This window comes from Microcebus murinus, chromosome 11 (assembly GCF_040939455.1).
Source record: "Microcebus murinus isolate Inina chromosome 11, M.murinus_Inina_mat1.0, whole genome shotgun sequence".
Taxonomy (NCBI): domain Eukaryota; kingdom Metazoa; phylum Chordata; class Mammalia; order Primates; family Cheirogaleidae; genus Microcebus; species Microcebus murinus.
The window spans coordinates 54,099,295-54,126,880 of NC_134114.1; the positions used below are offsets into that span (position 1 = coordinate 54,099,295).

At 35.2% G+C, this 27,586-nt stretch overlaps 1 protein-coding gene and 1 pseudogene across 5 annotated transcripts in view; both read left to right on the forward strand.

Annotated features, from left to right (window-relative positions):
* POLK (DNA polymerase kappa) overlaps window positions 1-27,586 on the forward strand; it is a 71,058-nt gene that overhangs the window by 544 nt on the left and 42,928 nt on the right. The window lies entirely within an intron of this gene.
* Window positions 14,758-18,678, forward strand: LOC105881894 (small ribosomal subunit protein uS5 pseudogene; annotated as a pseudogene).

Genomic DNA, 27,586 nt, shown 5'->3' on the forward strand with positions numbered 1-27,586 from the left:
GTGGCCTTGGGGATGGGGCAGTCAGGGGTGGGTTTCGTTTGACAGCCGCGTGACCCGTTCCCTCCGCCTCGCTTCTGTCCCTGCCTAGCGTGTTTATGACGAACCCGCTGGATTTGCGGGCCCGGACGTGAGAGAACGCTGCCCTATGGCTGATGGGCCTACTTTCCCGGCAGCTCTCCGAAAGCCCGGGAGCATCTTGCCGCTGGCCTGGTCTGGGATGTACCGGGCGCTTCCTTCTCAACCTCGGGCTAGGGGTTTGTGACCGACCTCTCTAGAGACCAGACCGTTTTGTTTTCGTCAAACCGCCGCTGTAAATTTTGACCGTCTTTTATCTTGCTCATTAGAAGTTATACTTCACACTCGATGTTTTCCGCATTTGAAAAAAGAATTTCCTCAGTTGCTTCTCGCCACACACTTCGCGTAATTTTAGCCTTCTAGAGTTTTTATTTTTTGGAAAATGATTTTGAGTTTGTGAGAGAATAAATGACGTTAGGAGAGTTTTAGGGTAAAATAAGCATGACAAATGATAGCTTGGAGTTTTCTCTTAGTTGTAAACGAATTTCTTACTGAGACCCCGGTTGACACTTTCTAGCTATCTACCTCTCCCTTACAGATAGGAAAGTTTGTATAGAAACTTTCTTGTATAAGAAAGACCAGAGTGCAGTTTTATTGAATACTAAGGGATTAGGCAATAGGAGTCTGGCTTTGTTTTAAGGCTAGAAATGAATTAGTAGAAAAACCAATAGAAGATCTAACATCTGGTCAGTAGTCTTTTTGTATACATTATAAGGATAAATTTTGTGAGACCTTTGACTTAAAGCTTCAGTTCTTTCCTCTCCTTAACTACTTTTATATTTTTTCAATTTCCTGATAATTACCAACATTAAAATGCCTTATTTGCCATTCCAAAAAAAGAAAGAAAGAGAAAACCTCATTTAGCACATTTTTCCTCTTTATGGAATTACTAAAAGTACACCTTTAGAATGTAGAATGTTGAATTAAGTTTTGCTTTGCCTTGCGATTACCTAATATATTAATAGGTAGATTTCCTATTTCTGAGTCTTTTTTTTTTAATTTTATTTCTGAGTCTTTTAAGCTCTGGATTTTCAAATGTCATTATTCTTAGGTAAGTGATTGTGAATTATTGAGAAATTCACTTCATAGTGCAATTTAGAATCATGAGAGTATAGTATATATTTGTTTTTAAATTGAATTTTCTATTGTATTTTATATAAGCCTTTTTAGGTTGTGTGTGGTTGTAACCACCAGCACTTAGATCATTAAGGCCCACTTAGTAGGAAATTGCTTCATTGTAGTATTAATATTAGAGCAATTCTTTTTTTTTTTTTTTTTTTTTTTTTTTTTCTCGACAGAGTCTCACTTTGTTGTCCAGGCTAGAGTGAGTGCCGTGGTGTCAGCCTAGCTCACAGCAACCTCAAACTCCTGGGCTTGAGTGATCCTTCTGCCTCAGCCTCCCGAGTAGCTGGGACTACAGGCATGCACCACCATGCCCGGCTAATTTTTTATATATATATCAGTTGGCCAATTAATTTCTTTCTATTTATAGTAGAGACGGGGTCTCGCTCTTGCTCAGGCTGGTTTTGAACTCCTGACCTTGAGCAATCCGCCCGCCTCGGCCTCCCAAGAGCTAGGATTACAGGCGTGAGCCACAGCTCCCGGCCTAGAGCAATTCTTTTTTAAGAGTCTTGATACATTTTTCCTTTATGCTTATAAGACTAAAATTTTTTTTAAGTACAGAAAGATTTTTGTATAATGATTATAATACCACATTAATGATTGGGATTTACTTCATTAGTGTTGATGGAAAGAAATTGCAATGCAAGGATAAAATACATACACTGTCTTTATTCAATGATGAGAATGATAGCTTTTGAGGTTTTTTTAAATCTTACTTAGAGCTTTCTCCAACCCTCTTATAAATGTTCTATATTTTCTCTTTTATTATTTTATTTTTACATTTACAACCTGAATCCACCTGAGATTTATTTTTGTGTATGAAATGATGTAGGAATTTAAATATTTTTTACAGATGGCTACTTGACCCAATGCTTTATTGATTAGTCTATTCTTACTTTTATAGTTTATGCTATGCAAAATTCCTATATGTAGGCCTATTTCTGAACTCCATTCTTTTTCATTGATCTATTCAGCTATAACACTGAAACCATACTGATTTAATTACCACTTTACTTTATACTACTTTCTTTCTTTTTTCTTTTTTGAGACAGGTAGAGTGCAGTGGTATCATCATAGCTCACTGAAACCTCAAACTCTTGGGCTCAAGCCATCCTCCTGCCTCAGCCTCCCAAGTAGCTGGGACCATAGGTGTGCCACCATACCCTACTCATTTTTTCTATTTTTGGTAGAGATGGAGTCTTTGCTCTCACTCAGGCTGGTCTTGAACTCCTGAGCTCAAGGGATCCTCTCACCTTGACCTCCTGGAGTACTAGGATTACAAGTGTAAGCCACTGTGCCCAGCCTATACTATTTTCAAATATATATAATAGCAAAATTCTCCTGATTTTTAAAAATTTGGCTGTTTTTGTGTATTTTCCAGCTGAATTTTAGAATAGCTTGTCAGATTGCATGAAAAATTCTGTGAGGATTTAGATTGAGAATGACTTAATTTGTAAAGAAATAACATCTTTGCAGTATTAAGTATTTGCATTTTAAATACTATACTTTAAACATCTGATCTGACTTCATTCCTTACAAATCAGGTAAGGTGGGTGTAGTTGGCTCCATTTGAAGCTCAGGGAGGCTAAGAAACTTACCCAATACCACATAGTTACTAAGTGGCAAAGTTAGGATTTGAACCCAAGTTTATCTGATTTCGAAGATGGTATATACCCTTTCCTCTGCTTCAGAATACCTCTAAAAGTGGGAAGAACTGTGTAAATAAATAAGGTATCCTGTAGATATATCAGAGCAACTGCACTCTGAATTCAGCTAATATTTTTGAACATCTTTCATTTGTGTAGCCCTCACATCTACACTGTCTTATTTAAGTTCAACTTCAACTCTTAGGAATTTATTATTTCTAATCTATTTCTGATATTTCAGATGAAGTAACTGAACCACAGAGAAGTTAAATAATTTTCCAAAGGTCATATAGCTATTAAAGGGCATAGCTGGGGTTTGAGCCCAAGTATCTAGAATCCTGAGTTTATTCTTACTTCACTAGAATGCTTCATCAATTCCTTTTCTGTCTTTCTATTTTTTCACCTCATCCTCCCCCCAGCTAGGTCTCTACTAAACAACATTCCCAAAGTGTTCTTCCCTTCCCTCTACTCCCACTGCCAAGACAGAAAAGCCAAAAAACCCAGAGGTGTTGGAACTGATAATGTTTGCAATTTCACTGATCAATAGAACAATGAGGAAGAATATTTGTTCTTGATGCTGGAACTATGTCAGGAGAGCATATCCCAAGTTAAAACTGAAAACATTGTCTAATTTTAAAATGGTGCTATAAAGATCCTCTGCTAGCCAGGTCAGGCTGCCATAACAAAATACCATGGACTGAGATACATTGGTCTCTTCCTCTTCTTGTAAGGGCACAATTCTATGGGATTAGGGCCCAACCTCATTTAATCTTAATTACCTCCTTATAGGCACTGTCTCCAAATATAATGGCATTGTGGGTCAGGACTTCAACATGTGGACACAATTCAGTCCATAACAGAGCCTGTAGGTTCTATATTCTCATATACTTACCTTAAAGATGCATTTTGAGTTAAACAGTCCTTTGTTAGCTAAGGTGGAAATTTAATTGTTCTTTTGACATTGTTCCTATCTTCAAACTGAGCTAAAACCGGTTAAAACCAGGGATTTACATAAGAATCACAATTTGCAAATTTAGAAATAGAGATTGTAATCTCTGAAATAAAGATAATAATCTGCGAATAAGCAACATTCAAAAAACTAGAGGACAAATTAACAAAGTATGTTGTGTGAATAATACAGCTGGTATTTTTTGCCCTGTTTTAATGTCTTGAATAATTAGTTGGGTGGTGAAATTGTGGACCATTTGAGTTGTCTTCTTTGTACCATTTTTATATGAAAGAAATCAAATATGTATCTATGTAGGTGTGAATTTGTGCCTGTGTATTTATATGCATCACATTTGTAATAGGAGAAAAGGTAATTATAAATGACATAAATTACTTAAGGAGTTCCTAGCACTTTTTCACATTCAGACTCTTATAAATTAATTTTCAGCCTAGAGTTATTGATGTCCCTATTTTCCCATACTTTTTCCTCTTCACCAGCAAGAGAATTGATGATTGCAATATTTCTTAAGAATGCTCCATCATTGTCTCAAGGGTTTTTTTTTCCTTTCAAGCTGCTAACACACCCATTCTTTATATTGATGCATAGGTAATGACAATTATGTCACAACTGCTGCCTAGCCAACAGAAATTGTATGAGGCACCCAAATTTTAAAGGTGTTAAAATGTGAAAAAAAAGAAATGTTTCCTTGAAGAAATAAAATATGGTATTATACTTTTTTTAAAGAAAGCATATCCCCATGTTTTCCTGAGATGAGCACTATTTGTGCTTTTTAGAATATTCATGCTATTTATATACCATTGTGCAAACTGAATTTTTAATTTAACAATATATTGTGAATATCTTATTTCATGGCATTCTTTTTAATGAGTATATAGAATCCCTCTTTTGATGGGTAATCAAACTTTTCTTCTTGCTATTGCAAAAATGCTATATAGGGAACATCAGTTTAACTTAATTTTTGTGTGCTTGTCTGACAGCTCTTTTGGGATATAAATTCTCAGCAGTGCATTAATAAAATAGAGGACATATATATTTTACAGTTGTAATACTGTCAAATTGTCCTCCAAAAAGGATATATTAGTTTACACTCTCCAGTAGTGTATCTGAATCATTCCTCCTCACTTCAGGTTGAAGGCTAGTGGTAGGATGGCATGTAAGCAAGCTATTATAAAGAGATTGTAGCAGGAAATTACAATTTCAGAATGAACCACATTGAGAATAGTAATTAAATTGTTTATTATGGTTGACCAGTTGAGTACTTTACTATTTTTCTTATTAAGGCTCTTTTGACTAAAGGAGGCATTCAAGTTAGCTCAAATAAGAGGGTTTATTATAGAGGTCTTGGAATCCTCAGCTAGGCCTAGTACATATTGGAAACTTGGAAATCGAAGACCTGGTATTTTTCTGCTCATCTCTTGGGGCCTCATGGTATCTTTCATCTCTGAGTTCTAATGTTCTCAATTTTTGTCTGTCTCTTTCAACTTTCATCTTGCATGTTTGTCCAGGCTGGTTTAACTACCTTTCAGTTTCTGGGCCCTCTCAGTATCTCTTAGTTCAGTTTCTTAAAAAGAAACAGGTAGTTGACCAGCCAGTCCTTTAATCATCTTTTCCCAAAAGTGTGGAATATAAGGCTACCCCTTCTGTGTTTGTTGGGACTGGGAGCCTGATTAGAAACAGCAGATAGCATATTTAGTACATACAGTTTTTCATTATAACCTGTTTCTAACTGTAGGGATGTGGTAGGGGTAGTTCCAAAGGAAAAAGTTATTTAAAATATATGAAAATCCTTTGTCAGGCACCACAGAGGTACTGATTCTTTTCAAGGGCATATTGGCTAATAGTATGTTTAAATGGATGTATTAGACTGCATATATTATTTTCTCTCACAAGCATGTGATTTCATGGGGGCAAGAATTTAAAAAAAAATAGGGGAGTGAGGGAAGAGAGAGAGAGGGCTCCTGCTCTCAAGGAGATTAACGGAAAACTTGGTTAGAAAGTAACTATACTAGCTGATCTAGTGTTTTGTAAATTGAAAGAAGGTAGCCTTTATTCCTGCCACTTGATAGTGATAACCCTTTTCTTTAATCCTGTTAGGCCTCTTACCCAGGTCTTTTTACTTAAAACGTTGGCCATTTGGAATTTTAAGAAAAAGAGGATTGCCCATGTTTCCTGATCCCATTCCACCCAAGTTATCTGTAAAGTATTTGAGTCTTGTCATTAAAAATACTATAAATTTATAAGTCTCTTTATAACTTGTTGCCATGCATGTATGTGTCATTCAGCATGTCCCCTAAATGAAGTTCAGAAATTTAAGAGATTTACAAATCTCTGTAAGTCTCTCTTCCTTTTCCAATTTAGGCTGTATTACTTGCCCCTTTGATGCTTTTTTTTTTTTTCCTTCCTGTTTTGACTACTAATAGATCATATTAGCCTCACCCATTGTTCCTCTCAAGCCCATTAAAAAATCATGGAAGTTTCTGTCACTGTGGTGATTCACACTGAGTTCAGAGTAAGTGAGCAGACAGTACTGGCTGGCTGTATCCCTAAAACCAAATGACTGTGGATGTGCATTTAATAAATGTCATTATTGGTGTAATCAGTCTCTATTAGTATGTATATCCCAATTGTTATGCTGTTATATGCACTTGTAAACTGATATTTGAAAAAGTATATCCAAAGAGATATTCATTTATATGAAATGTGCTGAATATATCTACCTCCATTCTGTCAATGGAAACTCTAATTAGTTTCAGATATATAAGGGCCTGCAAGAAACTTGAATGTAATCAGTTATCTTTAGTGACATTATACTGAGTTATTGTAAAATATATTTGTATTTTCATAAAAGTAGTTGTACTTTTTTTTATACACACACAAAGTGAATGTAGACACATTGAGGGAATTACTCCCTTATGTATCTAATGTTTTGTGTTGATGCAAAAAAATGATTGTATTTTACCTGTCTATCATCAACATGTGGCATGCACATCGTCCAAATTAATGATTTTTAGTTAGATCTAAACAGACATGTTCACATCCAGTGTAAGCAACCCAACTGTAATAATCTATGCATGAACTTTAAAAGAATTTATCAAGCTTTTTAAATGATAGAACAAACTTTTTCAGTTGCCAAGAATACCAAAAGCCAATCATAAAATGTACTTTAAATAAAAACAGGCTTGTAATTGATCTTTGACCATTATGTGCATTCTTTACATATAAATGGTCCCCCTACCTAGATGATTGCAGAGGAGTTTCTCATCCTTACTTGTGCTGGTACTGTTTTCTTTCTCCTCATTACTCCCCTTCATGCATTACTATTGTTTACATGTGTTGTGTGTTAATATTATATGTGTTGTGTATTAACTATTATTTGTTACTGTTTCCCTGCCTGCATTACTATTTTTTAAACCTGCATTACTGTTGTTTAAATGTGTTGTGTATTATTATTATGTGTTACTATTTTCTCTCTTCTACTCCCCCTCTACCTGTAGCAATCATTAACAGCAGTGATGGGAAAAGCTGAGGAGGGAGGTAAGAAATAATGAGAGACTGGGAGAAAACCAGGCTATAATGGAACCTCCATAACCTGCCTTTGTTCCTGTTTTAATTGACTCATTGGAATAGAGATGGGACACCTATGTTATGCCTATTGTTACTTAAATCTTGTTTCCCATCTCAAGAGTCCCTCATCCTCTTTCCATTATTCCAGGGCCTGTGATCGCTCTTTATATGCTGGTCTCAAATCTGGACTTGATGTCCTTTTCCTATATCCCAGTCTCATATTTTTATCTTCCTCCATGGGGAATTAATTATGATTCAAAATGATTAGTAACATTAAGCTAGATTATCCAACTATTATGGTGATGGATATTTAAGTAGCATTGTCAGTGTTTACTTTGCTTACTTTTCTGTTACCATCCATATTCTGTTTATATTGATAAATCAATATATTGATTTATATTGATATTGATATATTTATTAACAATTATTATTGTATTATGCTCATACATCCATGTCTTATTCTGTTGCTTTGATCCTTAAGGTGGACTTTGCATATCTATCTTAGACTCCCTTAAGTGTTGGTTTTTACCATTTAACTCTCCAAGGACAGCTATATTTTGGGGGGAGTGGGAAGAAAGAAGTGGACAGGGGTACTCAATGATATCTTAATATACACTGCATATGGCTATTTAGAAATATGTCATATCCCATAGAAAGTTCTAACATTCATGAATAAGACAGTGATTTTAGAAATGGAATTTCAAAGGGTATGTAGGCCACTCTTTTATTGTTTCCTGTTCTACAGAGAAGAGCCAAGCCAGGCATGTTTGAAGTAGAAATATTCCTTACTTACTTTTGAATAAATTTGAAAATTATCTTTTATTTACATCTGTTTGGTTTTGTAGGATAAAACTAGTTGGTATTTCATAGGTTTCACTATAACAGTAAAAAATTTTTTAGTCTAAAAAGTATAAAGTACAGTATATATAGTGGATGAAAAATGATATCAGTGTACATATTTTGCATGTACACATTTTATTCCTGTTGGTTTTTTTTGTTAAGCTTTTGGGTCTCTAACTTTTAACCTCTTTTTCTGTTACATTAAGAAATTATTTTGTTAATATTTTAAAGTCATACTATATAAAGCAGGGTAGTATATTAAGTATGGCTAGAATCTTCATGATAGTTATTTTGTAAATGTGTTTTGCTTCCTATTTTTCTCCCTGGCCTTTTCATTGTTTTACTTTTACTGTAATTTCAGATCCTTATCTTTTGAGTCAAATAAACTGAAAAAATATTTTTTTTTTTTTTTTTTTTTTGAGACAGAGTCTCGCTTTGTTGCCCAGGCTAGAGTGAGTGCCATGGCGTCAGCCTAGCAGCCTAGCTCACAGCAACCTCAATCTCCTGGCTCAAGCAATCCTCCTGCCTCAGCCTCCCAAGTAGCTGGGACTACAGGCATTCGCCACCATGCCCGGCTAATTTTTTGTATATATATATTAGTTGGCCAATTAATTTCTTTCTATTTATAGTAGAGACGGGGTCTCGCTCTTGCTCAGGCTGGTTTCGAACTCCTGACCTCGAGCAATCCGCCCGCCTCGGCCTCCCAGAGAGCTAGGATTACAGGCGTGAGCCACCGCGCCCGGCCTGAAAAAATATTTTTATAGAACATATATGTTGCTATCATGACACAATTTATGAAAATACAGTTTATCCCATTTAAGGTATTTATTAAGGCCTGCTATATGATGATACTGACTGAGGTGCTATAAAACTGAGATATACAGTACTTCTGTAGATTCATTGTTTTCTAGCATTTTGCTGTCTAGGTATTAATAATAAGTATACAAAGATACTGATATGTGTTTAATAGTTACATTATTATTAAAGAGCAACTAAAGATTTAAAATTGCCTGTCACATAGTAGGTGTTCAGTAAATTCTGATTAAATTAGGTGTTCAGTAAATACTGATCAAACTACACTTGTAGTTTGGTTGAATATTGAAGGGAAGCTGTAGGAATTGCAATTAAGAATGCACAAGAAAATAATCACTAGCACAGTTAAAACTGATGAGAGACCAAAGAACCAAATTCCATCATAGCTTTCTGTAATGAAGAAGTATCATTTGTTAAAGGCCTACTCAATGTCAGAAATTGTTTTAGGTTTGTTACATTTACGATTCACTCTTTGCAAAAATCCTGCAGGACAGAAATTATCCTTATTTTATGTATAAGGAAATTAAAGTTCAAAGAAGTAAAGTAAGTTGCCTAGGTCATAGCTAGTGAATAGGTTAGCCCAGACTTTGGAACTTTAAAGCTTGTAATACTTACTTTTAATACATGAAGAACTGCTTTTAGATTAAAAAAATAGTAAAAGACAAAAACTATTAATTCCTAAATGATTTTAAATGATTAAACATTTGAGAATCTGTCAGAGCCAGATTACATTCTAGGCATATTTTATAGTTTTTCTTTAGTTTGACAATGTTTTTAAAAGAAGATTCATCCACATGGTTTTTAAGTTGCAATAGCATATTATGTAGCCAATTTACAATTTTTTTCCTGTGAATGTGTAGCAAGTATATATTATAATTACCCATAAATAATGTGAATGACCTCTGGAACCTATTGCAACTATCCTTTGTCTTACGTTAATGAAGAAATAAAGTATTGACTTAACCTTTAGTATATGAGGAAAAATAGTCATTGACATTTTCTATAATTTTATTTTTTATACTTTTGAATAATTTTATTAATAAGCTTGAGAAATAACAATAAAGGGATAGTAAAAAAACTATTAGAAACTAATAAAAATCAAAACATAGCAAAGTCAAATTTTTATTCCGTATTTTCTTGAAATAGGTAATATCCTTTGAAAGAAGCTGGCTGCTCATCAACTTTTATGCATGAGCCTGGAACTATATATACTGTAAATAAAAATTCTAGATTTCATATGCATCTTTAATAAATTCTAGCTTATCATTACTTCTGGTTCTTTACCTTATGCTTGTATTATCAAAATGCAGTAACATTGAAAACTTTGACGTCTCATAATCTTGTTAAAGAGAAGACAACCATTTTCCCATTTGTTGGCATATAGTTGTTTATAATAGTCTCTAATGATTGGTTGTATTTGTTTGCTTTTAGTTGTTATATCTCCTTTTTGTTTCTTATTTATTTGGGTCTTCTCTGTTTTGTTCTTAGTCTAGCAAAGGATTTGTTAATTTGGTTTATCTTTTCAAAAATGTTGTTTATCTTTTTCATTTCATCGATTGTCTATGTTCTTTTTTTAGTCTCAATTTGATTTTTTTCTGTTCTGACATTTATTATTTCTGTCCTTCTATTCATTCTGGGTTTGGTTTGTTGTTGCTTTTCTAGTTCCTTAAGGTGCATTGGTAGGTTTTTTATTTGAAGTCTTTTACTTTTTTATGTAAGCATTTATTGCTATAAACTTGAATCTTAGTACTGCTTTTTCTGTATCTTGTAGATTTTGATGTGTTGTATTTCCATTTTCATCTGTTTCAAGAATTTTTAAGATTTCACTTTTAATTTCTTTGTTGATCTATTGGTCATTCAAGAGCATATTAATTTCCATGTGTTTGTGTAATTTCCGAGGTTCTTCTTATTTATTTCTGTTTTTATTCCATTGCGCTCAGAAAGATACTTGATATGATTACTACTTTTTTGAATTTGTCAAGACTTGTTTTGTGGCTTAAGATATGGTCTATTCTAGAGAATGTTACATGTGCTGATGAAATGATTCTGTATTCTGTAGCAGTTGGGTGAAATGTTCTGTAAATGTCAGTTAGACCTATATGATCTAATGTGTAGTTTAACTCCATTATTTCTTTGTTGACTTTCTGTCTGGATGATCTGTCCATTACTGAAAGTGAGGTGGTGAAATCCCCTACTATTATTGTATTTTGGTATATCTCTCTCCCTTTAAATCTATTAATGTTTGCTTTATATTCTTGGGTGCTCCAATGTTGGGTATGCAGATATTTATAATTGTTAAATCCTTTTGCTGAATTAACCCCTTTATCATTATACAGTGACCTTCTTTGTCATTTTTTACAGTCTCATAGTTTATTTTACCTGACATAAATATTTCTAGTCCTAATCTTTTTTGGTTTCCACTTACATGTCACATATTTTTCCATCCCTTCACTTTCAATGTATGTGTGTATTTGTAGGTGAAATGGGTCTTAAAGGCAGTGTATAGTTGGGAGTTGGGTCTTGTTTCTTTATTCAGCCACTCTGTATCTATTAATTGGAGAATTTAGGCTATTTCATATAGCCTTAATATTAATAAGAATTTACTACTGTAATTTTGTTACTTGTTTTCTGACCATTTTCTAACTCTTCTTCTCTCTTGTTCCCTTCTTACTGTCTTACTTTGTAGATAAATTACTTTCTCTGGTAGTATGTTTTAATTTGTTTTTATTTTTAGTGTGTCTATTATAGGTTTTTGCATTATGGTTACCATGAGAATTACAAAAATCATCTTATAGATATGACAAATTATTTTAAAGAGATGACAACTTATTTTAGATCACAAAAATAGAAACAAAAAAAAACCTCTACATTTTTACCTCCATCCCACTCACATTTTGACTCTTTGTTTTCTCAGTGTACGTATTTTTATATTGCTTATCTCTTAACTGGTTGCTGTAGTTCTTAATTGTGTTTGAGAGGTTTGTCTTTTAAACTCCTTACTAGAGTTCTGACTGTATTGCACACCACAATCACAGTATTAGAATATTCTGGATTTGTCTGTGTACTTACTTTTACCAGTGGATTTTGTACCTTAAAATGTTTTCTTTTTGCACGTTACTGATTTTTTTCTTTCGGATTGAAAAACCTTCTTTCACATTTCTTGTAAAATAGGTCTGATGGTGGTGAATTTGCTCACCTTTTGGTTGTCTGGTAACAACTTTATCTCTCTTTCATATTTGAAGGATGGCTTTGCTTTGTACAATATTTTTGCATGGCACTTTTTCTTTCAGCACCTTGAAAATGTCTTCCCCTTCCCTCTTGGCCTGTGTGGTTCCCATTGAGAAGTCTATTGCCGGGCAAATTGTAGCTCCTTTATATGTTATTTGCTTATTTTTTCTTATTGCTTTTTAGGATCCTCCTTGACCTTTGAGAGTTTGACTATTATATGCCTTGGAATAGTCTTATTTGGGTTGAATCTGTTTGGTGTTCTCTGACCTTCCTATGCCTGGGTATTTAAATCTTTCTTAAGTTTTGGAAAGTTCCGTTATTGCTTCTTTCAATAAGCTTTCTACCCCTTACTCTTGCTTAACTTCCTCTTGAACACCAATAATTCTGAGGTAATTTTCTGTGTCTTGTAGGTGACTTTCCTTCCGTTTGATTCTTTTTTCTCCTGTGACAGTATATTTTCAAATAACTTGTCTTCAGGCTCACTGATTCTTTCCCCTTCTTAATCCACCTTGCTGTGAAAGCCTCTAATGAATTTTTCAGTTCATGAAATGTATTTCTCAGTTCTACAATTTCTGTTTAATTTTTTATTATTATTTGAATCTCTTTGTTAAATTCTCTGATAAATTTCTAAATTTATTTTCTGTGTTACCTTGGAGATTGCTGAGTTTCCTTAAAATTTTTATTTTGAAGCTGGGCGCTGTGGCTCGCGCCTGTAATCCTAGCACTCTGGGAGGCAGAGGTAGGCAGATTGCTTAAGGTCAGGAGTTGGAAATCAGCCTGAGCAAGAGCAAGACCCTGTCTCTACTAAAAATAGAAAGAAAGAAATTAATTGGCCAACTAAAAATATAGCCGGGCATAGTGGCACATGCCAGTAGTCCCAGCTACTTGGGAGGCTGAGGCAGGAGGATGGCTTGAGCCCAGGAGCTTGAGGTTGCTGTGAGGTAGGCTGACACCACAGCACTCTAGCCCCGGCAACAGAGTGAGACTCTGTCTCAAAAAAAAAAAAAAACTTCTATTTTGAATTCTGGGTCAGAGAGCTCACGTATCACCATCTCATTAGGATCTGTCACCGGTTCCTTGCTTTGTCCATTTAAGAAGGTCATTATTTCCCTGTTTCATTATTGTAGATGCATGTCTGTGTTTTTGCATTGAAGAATTAGTTATTTATTCCAGTCTTTTCTGTTTGGCTTGTTTTAGTTTTTTTGGATATATTTGCTTAGAGATTCTTTGTAATTTTTGGCACTCAGTGTAATTTTTGTAATTTTTGGCACTTAAGATGCCTTAAGCCCAGGTTTGCCTCTGTTCTGGTGAATGATCAGTGTGCTGCTATCCCTAATGTGTGAGGTCCCCATAGGGGATATCTCAGCAGTGTGGGAAGGTTAGCTAGGAGTTTCTACCCAGGGACCTGTGTAATATACCTCCTATAGTAAGGTGCTATTCAGCCACTCTGATATGGCATCTCCTTTGGCTGAGTTTAAGAGTAGAGTTTCTAAGGCTGAGAATAGTAGTCCTGCCTCCTGCCTTTGTCTCTGGATATCCTCTGGATGTTTCTCCCTTCAGGTACTCATGATGCTTCCTGTGGATTGATGTAGGGGCAGGTCTCCTGATAGGGACTACAAGATCATGGGGAATCTAGTAGTCCACCTGAATGTCACTTTTTAGAATTTAGAAGCTGTGAGTTGGTGGGAAATTTTCTGTATGCTTGGTGGTGGTCAGACTGAGGGGATTGGTGTCATGTACGTAGAAGTCCAATTACTGTCCACTCAGTTTTTTCACTTTTCTGTGGCCCTGGGAACTGTCTCATCCTTATATTTGAGTTCTGGGATATTGCTGGTAATAATCTCAGTACTGTATATTTGTTTTTGATTTTTTGTGGAGAGGATTGAAGTCTTCTTGCTTCTGCATTGCCATTTTAAAACATAAACTGATCTCAGAACTCTTAACTATATTCACTGAAAGCTAAAAATAAAGACTATAAAAATGGTGTTTCTATACTTTTTAACTTTCAAGGATGTAATACTGTGGGTAACACAATACAAAATCTGAAGGGTGATATAAAAATGATTTATTTGCCTACTGCATCGTCTTTCTAGCTGGTTCCCATTTCATTTTTTAATTATTTTATTTTTAGATAGCTGCTAAAAAATAATTGACAAGTAATGGGTAAATAATTGCTAGGAAGATAAAATAGCAAAATACCAAGATATAGGAAAAATTATATCCCTAAGACTTTATTATTACCTTAAATTTATAAAGGGGCCAAATAACTTCTTATAGTAATTGCAGGATAGAATACATTTTATTCTGCTAAAAAAATGAATACTTTTTTTGTTAGTTAGGAGACTTCTAACCAAGAGTAAGATAAAATATCAATGCTTATAAATAATTTGCTCAAAGAAGAAACTCAAACAAAAATTGGGTCTGATAGATCATGATGTTATACTGAGGGCTAATATAACTATATTCTTTTTTTTTTTTTTTTTTTGAGACAGAGTCTCGCTTTGTTGCCCAGGCTAGAGTGAGTGCCGTGGCGTCAGCCTAGCTCACAGCAACCTCAAACTCCTGGGCTCAAGTGATCCTTCTGCCTCAGCCTCCCGAGTAGCTGGGACTACAGGCATGCGCCACCATGCCCGGCTAATAATATAACTATATTCTTTAATTTTATTTTACCAAACCTGAACTAATTTATATTATGTATATTTCTTTCTCCTTTCTCAAGTGAAAGGGTTAGCCGTTATAATTAGTTACAAAATGATAATAATTTGCCCAAATAAGGCACTCTTTATCTTGAAGATCAAAGCACATCTTAATATACCACCAGTTGATTTATCTTTGCCCAATAGAGTGAAATTTTTGCATTTAAAAAAATAGAAAATAGTATTATATGTAATGTATATAACACGCACTTGCCCATTGGGACATTTGAATAGATCATTTTAGTTCATTAATAATACCTAAAATATTAAAAGAATTTTTCAAGTTTCTACATAAGAACAGCATGACTTATCATGTAGATACTGCTGTCCCAATCAATTCATAGTAGAACTATACGGTGTAAATCACAATCTGAGAGAATTATCAAAGACCAAAGTGAAGTCCAGGGGATCAATGACTGATGTGTAGTAATATTTACTTTCACCCTCAGGTAGACATATGAAAAGATACGTGAAGTAAAGAAATACCTGTAACCTCCAGAGACAAAGGCTTTCTACAAAAAAAAGGTCTTTATGTTTTTTTAGGGAATATTGCTAGTTTTTAATGGTGTGAAAGCCCACACTATTTTGAGACTAAGTTAAACAGGTACATAATTCAAACAGGCTTTATAGGTCATTTTAGTAAAAGAAGGGCTGGGAATTTTTGAAGGCTTAGTAAGCATTTTTTCTCTTCTTCAGTAGAGGGTATTATGGAAAAATAAGAAAAAAATTTAAATACATGCAATATGAGAGGGAGGGAGAGGTGGGGAAGGCAGCCTTGCTGCATGTCAGAGACAGAGAAAACCTTCAAATCTTAAAAAAGGGCAAATGAAGAGGAAGCAGGAGTGTAAAGGGAAGTGTTGGTGGAGAATATAGAAACCTGGTTATCTCTGTCCTTTGAAGGAAGAGGCTCAATGAACAAGTTTAACCCTAGGAAGTGAGTCAATCCCAAGTTACCTCTCTTAGATGCTTCAGGGTTGGTGAGTGTGTTAACCCATCTGAAACCAATCTAGAATTAAATTTTTAGAAGAGGCTAGAGTTTACTTGACTGCTGTCTTCCCTTTGAATCTTGGAAAAGAGTCAGTGCAGTCAGCAAATGTGTTTAAACACGTAGAATAGCTGCACATTGGAGAGCAAAACAGTTATTTTAGGACTTTAGGAATATGAAGTAAATTATGTATAAATTTATTTGCCTTTACGTGTTTGAGGAGGTTCTACCCCCATGATGGAGGAGTAAACTCCTGTATATAACTCAAGAAAAAATACAAAAATTAATTACTTGAGGACTTTGGAGAGTGAACAAAAAGCAGGCAGATTTTGGAGGGCATCAAAACTTGTAAGAAGTAACCCATACAGAATAAGATTCTCAGTCTTTGCTGCTTTGCTTTGAGGGCAGGCATAGTACAGCATAGCTAATGTTCCAATTGAAAACCCACCATTTTTCTATTCAGAAGAACCAGAGGAATAGGGCCAAGGCTACCAAGGCCACCAGAGAGGGGGAAGGAACCCAAGAAAAGGGAGAACCAGAGAATGGAAATTCTAAATGCCATATATAAACTTCACCTGAATCTCTGATTGGCATAGTCTTACATACATGCCCAGGGCAAACTGCAAGCAGTCTGGACCGAGATCTGAGCCTTTCTCTGCTTACCAGACATTGGCAAGTTTTCTGTTTGAGTTCAATTGCCTGCTAAAACAAAAACATTAACACTCTTCAGAGGGATACAACAGAATCCATAGTTATTACAACATAACATTCACAATATCCAGAATACAATCTAAAATTATTTGACTTATGAGCCAGGAAAATGTGAACTATTCTCAGAAGAAAAGACAAATCAACAGATGCCAACCCCAAGATAATCCAGATGTTAGAACTGTCTAACAAAGTCTGTAAAGCATGTATTAAAACTATGCTTAATGAAGTAAAGAAATATGTGCATATCTTTAAAAAGAAAGGAAGTCTCTCAACCTCACTAGCATGGACAAAAAAAATAAATTTAAAAAAATGGAAGTCTCAACAAAAAGAGAAAATATAAAAAATAAATGGAAATTTTAGAACTAAAAAATAAAATATCTGAAATTAACAATGACATTATTGGATAGGCTTACTAGCAGAACAGAGATGACAAAGAAATTTGTCAACTTTAAGATGAGTAATACAATATATCAAATCTGAAGAAGGGAGAGGGGAAAGACTTAAGCAAAAAATGGAAACTCACATACCCATGGAATAATTTTAAAAGAGTAAAATCAGTAGTAACAGACAATTGAAGCTACAGAAGCAGAGTGGAGAGAGATTACAAGAAGAGGACAAAAAGGAAGAAGAAAAAATAATAGTAATGGCCAGAACCTTCTCAAATTAGGAAAACATACATATTTAAGAAGTGCAGACAACCTCAAAGAGGATAAGTATGAAGCACACCATGCCTAGGCACATCATTGTCAATCTGAGAAAATCTTAAAAGCAGAGAAAAATGACATATTATATACTGGTAAGAACCATTTGAATGATTGTGGCCTTAACAGAGATAATGGAGGCGTGGAGCAACATCTTTAAAGTACTGAAAGAAAAAGAACTGTCAATTCAATTCTATACCTAATGAAAATATCTTTTGAAAATGAAGATAAAATAAAATTGGCTTCTTAGGCAGTAGTTATATGTTTAGCATACTGTTTAGAATAGGGACTCTGAAAACAGAATCTAGATTTGAATTTCAGCTTGGATACCTTTTATGATCATATTACATAAATTCTTTAGCCTCAATTTCCTTATATATTTTATTAATACTTTGTCATGGCTTCTTCTCCGGGACAACACCAAATGGCGGATGACGCCGGTGCAGTGGGAGGGCCCGGAGGCCCCGGGGGCCCTGGAATGGGAGGCCGCGGCGGCTTCCCTGGAGGCTTCGGCAGCGGCATTCGCGGCCGTGGTCGTGGCCGAGGTCGAGGTTGCGGAGGTCGCGGAGCTCGCAGAGGCAAGGCCGAGGACAAGGAGTGGATGCCCGTGACCAAGCTGGGCCGCCTGGTTAAGGACATGAAGATCAAATTCCTAGAGGAGATCTATCTGTTCTCCTTGCCTATCAAGGAGTCTGAGATCACTGATTTTTTTCCTGGGAGCATCTCTCAAAGATGAGGTTTTGAAGATTATGCCAGTGCAAAAGCAGACCGGCGCTGGCCAGCGGACCAGGTTCAAGGCGTTTGCTGCCATCGGGGACTACAATGGCCACGTTGGTCTAGGTGTTAAGTTCTCCAAGGAGGTAGCCACTGCCATCAGAGGGGCCATCATCCTGGCCAAGCTCTCCATAGTCCCCGTGCGGAGAGGCTACTGGGGGAACAAGATCGACAAGCCCCACACTGTTCCTTGCAAGGTGATAGGCCGCTGCGGCTCTGTGCTGGTGCGTCTCATCCCTGCCCCTAGAGGAACTGGCAAGGTCTCGGCCCCTGTGCCCAAGAAGCTGCTGATGATGGCTGGTATCGATGACTGCTACACTTCAGCCAGGGGTTGCACTGCCACCCTGGGCAACTTCGCAAAGGCCACCTTCGATGCCATCTCCAAGACCTATAGCTATCTGACTCCTGACCTTTGGAAAGAGACAGTATTCACCAAGTCTCCCTACCAGGAATTCACCAACCATCTTGTCAATACCCACACCAGAGTCTCTGTGCAGAGGACCCAGGCTCCAGCTGTGGCTACCACATAGCATTTTTATATGAGAAAAATAAAGTGAAATTAAGTCTGTTAAAAAAAAAATACTTTGTCATGATATCTAAATTATTGAGTAATTATAGGTAGCAATGACAGGATGCTTCTTAGGTACTTAGTACCTGCTTGCCTATGGTAAATTGTTGGAAAACATTAGTTACCATTTGCTTATACATATTTTTAGTTTTATGTAGTAAATGCAGCCAACCTTTATGGAACTTCATATTTTCTGTTTTCATCTGTTTCATTTTTTTCCCAACATTAGAGAGGTTAGTTATATCTTGAAAAGGGAAGAACCACTAACAGTAATTCAGATTTTGTTTCTTAGTGTACTTGGTAGTATAGAAATAAATACTTCATATGCTGGAAGTTACTGCAACATTTGATGAATTTTTATAATGCTGTACTATGTGCACATTTAATAATAGTGTCAAAATTAGCCTTAAACAATTAATTGGCATTGGGAAAGTAGTTTTTGTCAAAAATGTTAACTTAGTAGGCTTTTCAAATATGCTAATGCTATTATAATTTAAAATTCTAATCTGTTAAATTTAAGCTTTTACCTTTTACAAAATAGATGAATATCTTGACCTTCAATGTAACATAGCTAGAACCAACAAGGGAAGAGAATGTTCTCATGATTTTTAAGGTTTTAACATTGACATTATCCTAAAATTCAAATCAAGGTATTTCAGTTTACCTTAAATTAATGAATACAATATTAAAGTAGCCAAGTCTGGGCTTATATAAATTTCAAAATTAATAGCTAATGTTGAATTTGTTCTCATGATGCTTAACTGTATGAATGTATTATAATATGTCTGGCATGAATGAATTAAAAATCACATATATGACTATCTAGAATATGTGCAGAAATATTTTTTATTAATGAACCCTGATAAGTAAATGCAGTTTTATGGGGTGGAGTGCCATTTATTCTTTTGTTCTCTCTTATTTCCCTAAAGTTAGGTGGCATTTGGTGTGTGTGTGCTTGAGGGGGGTGGTATTTTTTCTCTTGTCATTTATTTAGTAAGGAAGATTTTTGTTGGTGTGTTCTGTGATTTCTCAATTTATATGCAACCAGGCCCATAGACTTGGTCACATCCTAGAGAAATAAGTAAGAATAAAATTGAGAAGAGAGAATCTGTATTTGTTGCATGCTTACTCTGTGTTTACCGTGGTAGAGACTGTTACATATGTTATCACACATTTAAGCCTCAACAACCCTGGAAAGTAAGTTTTACAGACCTTGAAATCACCAAAATTGCTTAAGAAGACACAGCTAAATTTCAGAGTTTAAATTTAAATCCAGGTCTATCTGGCTTCAAAGTACTCCTTGCACTGTATCATAATGCCTCTTGGAGCTGAACTTTTTTAATTCAGTCTTCTTAAAATAAGCAGTTAGCATATTTAGAGCTCATTAATAAGAAAATAGATATTAGTAATTCTGGACTGCTTTAAAAAATAGATATCAGTAATTCTGGGCAGCTTTTCCTTTTGTGAATTAATAGCTTTCATTAAGCTAATATAAACCATTTATTGTATAACAGGTGATAGTGTAATAAATTAATCTGTTAATAACTCAGTGTTTTGCAATGTTTTTTTTAACTAATACTACCTTTCATAAACCTTCCTTTAATGTTAATTGACACTTCCAAAACAAAGTAAATATCACTAAAAACAAATAATTATTAGCTATTCTACCCCCCAAGTCATAGTTTCCCTAAGGAAAGAGATCATTTCATCAATTGGGAATAATGATTTTCACTAATGTGTTATAAGTCCCAGATGCTATTGTTTATTATCAGGTACTTTTGTATATCATATTTGTTTAATGTATTTCCATAACATAGTATTAATAATAGTTTCCAAATGGATTGTTAATATTTTAAAACCAGAGCCCTTTGTAACAAAATGATTATCTTTTTTTTAAAAGTCATATTATTATTGGTTTGGGCTTTTTCATCAATTAATTGGGACAGAAGAAGTATGTGAGTATGTTTTAAAATCAGTTACTCACTTCAAGATCACTTCTTCCTGATGTTTTTTTCCCCATATCGAGCAAGTCCTGAAGTAGTGCTTTTTGGACATTTAATTTTTTGTGTGTTTAGTTTTCAGGCATGTATGATATGGTTAGGAAGCAAGCATAATAATAATTTTCAGAGCCTTATTTTTTGTGAAAACCATCTTTTAAAATCTATCGATAGTAAATAGCTATTATCTGAAACAGTGTAGTATTTGAGTTGGTAACAATTTCAATATATATCAGTGTTCACACAGCTATTTCTAAAGAATTTGCAGAATCAAAGCAATGAAAGTTTTATGAACTTTCCCTTTTTTGTAGGTTACCCATTTATTCTTTTAGATTAGTGATAGCATATACATGAAGAAATTTTAGAAGAACTACACAGTAGCATTAGTAGAACAGAGATTTAAGGAAAAGTTTGAGATTTTCTCTTATTTTTGAGACAGAGTCTTACTCTGTTGCCATGGCATCATCATAGCTCACAACAACCTCAAACTGCTGGGCTCAAGTGATCCTTCTGCCCCAGCCTCCTGAGTAGCTGGAACTACAGGTGCACACCACGACACCCAGCTAATTTTTCTATTTTTAATAGAGATGGGGTCTTGCTCTTGCTTAGTCTCCAACCTCCTGAGCTCAAGCAGTCCTCCTGCCTTGGCCTCTGAGAGTGCTAAGATTACAGGTGTGAGCTACCTCACCCAGCCAAAAGTTTGAGGTTTTGTCTAAGATGTTATTTGAAAAGGATTATATTGCTAAAGTGTTTTACACCCTTGTCATAGACTATTAGAGTTGTAAGAAAACTAACAAATAAGCAGTGTATCAAGAAACTAATATCAAATTAAAAAAAATTTTTTTTAAACATTAAAACAAGGCCAGGGACAGTGGCTCATGCCTATAGTCACAGTACTTTGGAAGGCCAAGGAGGGAGGATTACTTGAGGCCCGAAGTTGGAGACTAACCCTAGCAACATAGTGAGACCTTGTCTCTAAATAGATAAGATAGAAAGGATAATTTTTCAAGGACAGGAAAATAATAATAACTTATACAACTCTTTCTGATTTTATTATATACTTTCCTTCTAATAATGTAGGATGTATATAGTGATAAATAGTATCATATCTCAGGCCGGGCGCGGTGGCTCACGCCTGTAATCCTAGCTCTTGGGAGGCCGAGGCGGGCGGATTGCTCAAGGTCAGGAGTTCAAAACCAGCCTGAGCAAGAGCGAGACCCCGTCTCTACTATAAATAGAAATAAATTAATTGGCCAACTGATATATATATATAAAAAATTAGCCGGGCATGGTGGCGCATGCCTGTAGTCCCAGCTACTCGGGAGGCTGAGGCAGAAGGATCGCTCGAGCCCAGGAGTTTGAGGTTGCTGTGAGCTAGGACGCCACGGCACTCACTCTAGCCTGGGCAACAAAGCGAGACTCTGTCTCAAAAAAAAAAAAAAAAAATAGTATCATATCTCAATTTCTCATTTGTAGTGTAACCCTATTCTATTATCCTGGCTTCTGTTGTAATTTTATATTAAAATGGTAAATTTCTGGCCAGGTGTGGTGACATAATGCCTGTAATCCTGGCACTTTGGGAGTCCAGGGAGGGAAGATTGTGTGAGGCCAGGTATTCAAGACCAGCCTGAGCAAGAACGAGATCCCCATCTCTACAAGAAATTTGATTTAAAAAGGAAATAAATTTCTTTCTATTAATAGATTACAGAACTTTAAAAATACAGTACCAAAAAAGATACTACAGGAGAAGCGTTTTCTCCTTTTTTAAGGATACATTATCAACTATCCCTTAAGACTTATGTGCTTTACTGTAACAAAATTAGTCTGTTCAGCAGCACTTTTATATAGATGTTTTTGCAAACATGATCTAGTGCCCAAAGAAAGAACCTGTCAGCCTACTTCCTTTGTTTTAATGAGTCAACATTCTCAGAAACAATCAACTTCAATAAGATATAAACTTAAATTTTGATAATTGTTGATTGTCCTGAGTGTGTTCATTTCTAAGATAAAACAAAGTTTTTATTGTTAAAGAACCTGAAAGACTTTTACAAAATATGCAATCCATTGTAAACTTGGCTTGGGGAATTTACCTTTGAAGTGACCCTTTAGTTAATGTGTTTATGTTAGAATATTTTTCATTCTGTGCTAAAGAAGATAATTTCAGGTTATTGTTCTATTAGAGTGAATTTAATATGTCTGTAGGATGAGGTAAAGTGTAGATTTTTTGACTACTTTCTGTTCTGTTCTTCTTCATCAGAATCAATTAAATGAATAGAAAAATGAAGGAAAAAAAGCAATAGAAGAGGGATATATGCATGGTTCTCACAAACAAGGCCTTATGTCTCTGGTAAAAACTCGAGTTTTTTTTTAGCATACATACTCTTGGTTTAGGATCTGTGGGGTTTCATTATTTCTGTTATGTCCTCTCAGTGATACATATAAATAAAGTCTTCCAAATAATCCAGTTTTAAAATATTTTTGAAATGTTTCCATATTATTTTGCAAAGATATTAAAAGTTAAAGCCAAAAATACAAAGTTGTACCTGTGCTTTCATTCCTATCATATAAAAATTGTGGGCATGTGGGTTAGTATATATATGTTTGCATATATGTGTAAAATAATTAGAGAAGAATGTGGAAAATAATCTGTTAAAGTTTTGGGGTTGTGATTTATTTTCTTGAAATTTTAAAAAATATATTTAAAAAGGAAAAAGGAAAATTTTAAGTCAGTCATGTATTTTTTGTTTTTTTTAATGTATTTATTTATGTGTTATTGTTTTTTGGTTTTTTTTTGAGACAGAGTCTCGCTTTGTTGCCTGAGCTAGAGTAAATGTTGTAGCTCACAGCAACCTCAAACTCATGGGCTAAAGCGATCCTCCTGCCTCAGCCTCCTGAGTACCTGGGACTACAGGCATGGAAAACCACGCCCAGCTAATTTTTTTGTTTCTATTTTTAGTTGACTGGCTAATTTTTTCTATTTTTAGTAGAGACAGGAGCTCACTCTTGCTCGGGCTGGTCTCGAACTCCTGACCTCAAGCAATCCTCCCGCTTCAGCCTCCGAGAGTGCTAGGATAACAGACGTGAGCCACCACACCTGGCCAAGATGTATTAATTTAAAAATTGCCATTTTAAATTTAGAGTAATACTCTTAATTAAATTCATTATATTTAAATTTAGATAGATAGTAAAAAGAACATTTAATCACAGTCTGCAGTTTTGTGCTGGGTACTTACTCTGTTCAGAGTATTCAATATTTGAGTACTCAGGAGATTTTAAAATAACATTCATTCTTAAGATATATACAGGTTTTCTGAAGAAATTATTAAATTTGGCTATTTACAGTATATGAGAAATAGGAACTTACTGTAGTTTAGTTTTTTTTTTCTTTCTTTTAAATTTTTTCTTTCTTTTTATGTAAGCATTCATGTCTGATATGGAAATGTAGTTTAGTTTTCTATGTTCATACTTCTTTCTCCCTTTCTCTTTTCCCTCCTTCCTTCCTCCCTTTCCCTCTCTTATTACCTTTGGTATATTTTACATATTTTCTGATATATTAATTCCAGGTGACCTTGGTCACTGTGATATTGTTTACATGATTTTGTGTGCCTTTCATAAGTGGGAGGAACCCTATTACACTAAAACTTCTTCCTTAGAAAAATTCTAAGTTTCCATCCTTACTACCACCAAAAACAGAGGTTTGCCTTATATTTTTGAGTGGTAACTTGAATAGTCAGCAGTAAAAAAAGATTGGGAAGAATTTGAATATTTTTGGCAAAAATGTTCTTTTCAGTCAATATGCTAAACCACAAGAACCCACAGTTCTTTCCTTCGAGTTGTGTATTACTGTTTGTGCTTATGAGTTGAAGTGAAACAAACTGTATTCTGTAATATCGGGCTATAAAAATGACCATTTTCTTTCTTTTTACTTTTTTTTTTGCCTATCCAAAACTCTTATGTAAAAAATGACCTTTAAAAAAAAACACTTTGTTTGTAAAGTCACTATTTATTCATAGGATTTTGGACTTTATATATGGTACTGCCTAATAATCACAGGTCAAATACTAATTTGGAAGCCAGAGAAACAAGTAAGATTTATCTGTATGATCTATGAAGTTTGGCTTTTTCTTGGGGATACTTACAGTGTATCCTGTTCCCTTTTATAGTCACTTTATCTAAAAGGGAGAGAAGTAAGAAAGTAAGACTAGTGATTTTTACAGCTCTAGAAATTTGTGTTACTTTAAAACTAATAATATTTATTGAGAGCTTATCATGTACCAGATACTATTCTAGGCACTAACTTACATTATTTGCTGCCTTCACAAAGCCATTTGAAGTAGAATTAAATTTTATTTCCTAAGAAAATATGGAACATCATCATACTTTGTGATATTATGTGATTATCTCTATTAGGAGCTCCCTTTCAGTTTTTGGATTTCTAGGTAAAGAAACTCATTGAAGAATTAATAGGAAAAAACAGGGATAACCAGGACTAATGAAGGTTTTAGAGAATCTCAAAAGATAACAAACATACCCATAAGAAACAAGAAAAACTACTGGACAATGAAGGTAATAAACAACATACTAAGGTTTAGTATATCTGGATCACTCTGGGTTCCTCTTGGCCCTATGATTTATGTCACTGAACTAAGCATGCTTATCTTCCTGTCTAGCTGAAATTTTACTCCTTGGTCAGTGTCTCCTCATTCTCCCTCTCTCCCCAGCCTCTGATAACTACCATTCTACTCTCTGCTTCTGTAAGTTTGATGTTTTTAGATTCCCTATATAAAAGATAATGTGGTATTTGTCTTTCTGTGCCTGGCTTATTTCACTTAGCATAATGTCCTCCATGTTCATCTGTGTTGTTACAAATGACAGAATTTCCTTCTTTTTTTTTTACACACCAGGGTTTCATACCAAAGAAATTTCCCTTTTTTAGCTGAATAGTATTCCATTGTGTATATATGCCACATTTTCTTTAGCCATTCATCCATTAATGGACACTTAGGTTGATTCCCTGTCTTGGCTATTGTGAATAATGCTTCACTGAACATGGGAGTACACACATCTCTTTGACATACTGATTTCAATTTTTGTTTTTTTAGAGACAGAATAAGGAGATACTGATGAAAGGGTACAATTTCAGCTAGATAGGAAGATAACTGCCACTAATAGTTGCCCAGGCTGGAGTTCAGTGGCATGATCATAGCTCACTGCAGCCTCCGATTCCCAGGGAGATCCTCCTGGCTCAGCCTCCCATGTGGCTAGGACTACAGGTGCACACCACCACACCCAACTACGTTTGAAGCATTTTGGATATATCAATGGGAAAAAACAAAAACAAGTTCCCTGTCCTCACAGAGCTTACATTTTCACAGGGGAGATAGGTAGTAAACATAATAAGTAACATGTATTATGTTAGAATGTGGTAAGAGCTATGAAAAAACAACAGGACATTGAAAAGAGAGAGTAGAAAGGGTAATCAGCCAGTAATTTTAAATAAAGAAGTCAAGGTAGGCCCTCATTGAGAAGGTGACATTTAAGCAAAGACTTGAAGGAGATATGGAAGTTTAGTTAAGAGGATATCTGGTATAAGAGCCCTCCAGGAAGAGGGAATAATCAAAACAAAAAGGCTTCAAAGTTAGAGTGTGCCTGCTAGAGTTGAAGAGCAGCAAAGAAACCAGTGTGGCTGGAGAGTAGTGAGCAAGGGGGAGACTATTAGACAGATCTGAGGATAAATAGGTAACAGGGATCCAGACTCAAATATGGCCTTAAAGGTAATTTTAATGACTTTGGGTTTTATTTTGGAGTGTGATGGGGTGGTGGTGTACAGTTTTCTGCAGAAGAGCAACAAGTGATCTAACTTGTGATTTAAAAGAATCCATTGGGCTACTGTATTGATAATTGGCTATAGGAGAGCAAGAACAGAAGTAGAGAGACTATTTAAGAGGATATTGCAATAATTCAGGCAAGAGATAATGGTGGTTCAGACCAGAGTGAAAGCAGTGAAGCAAGTGAGACGTGGTTAAATTCAGGGTGTATTTTGAAAGCAGGGCCCACAGGATTTCCTGACAGTTTGGATGTGGGTGTATGAGAAAGAGAGAGGTTAAGAATGACTCCAGAGTTATTTTCACGAGCAATTGGAGTGGATTAAAGTTGCCCTCAACTGAAACTGTGAAGGCTGTAATGTCAGTGGAGCTGATTTAGGGGATAGAGCAAATGAGAAGATCAATTTTAGACAAGTTATACTTGAGATGTCAGACAGGTATTTGGACTGCTGCGACAAACCTGTATAAACCTGGTCCTGGGATTGCTGATAGCTCAGTTCTTCTGACCCAGTTAAGAACCAAAACCAATTATTCTCAGAGTTTATTGGCTAATTAAATAATATACTATATGTAAAGTAGTAGTGATTCAGTAAATGTTTCTTTTCCTTTTATACATTTCATCATTAAAGGGCAAGGCCACTTAAATGTAGGATGCCTGCATTTAGCCTCTTCACTTTTTGGTAGTAGTGGTATGGTGAATTATGACTGAATTATGTTTACCTGCTTTATTAGAAAGTGAGAAGTAATTAGATTAATGAACCATAAGGCAAAATATAGGGTAATATTAAGCTAAATGTGATAAAAAAATTTCAAATGATGAAATTAGAATACCAGTCTATATTCCCTTGGACACTAGAAACAACATCTATACCAGTGTTCCTATACTTTGGGGTACATTGGAATTATTGAGTATCTTTTAAGAATACTCTGTTTTTGAGACCAAGTCTTACTCTGTTGCCTGGACTAGAGTGCCGTGGCGTCAGCCTAGCTCACAGCAACCTCAAACTCCTGGGCTCAAGCGATCCTCCGGCCTCAGCCTCCCAAGTAGCTGAGACTACAGGCATGCTCCAC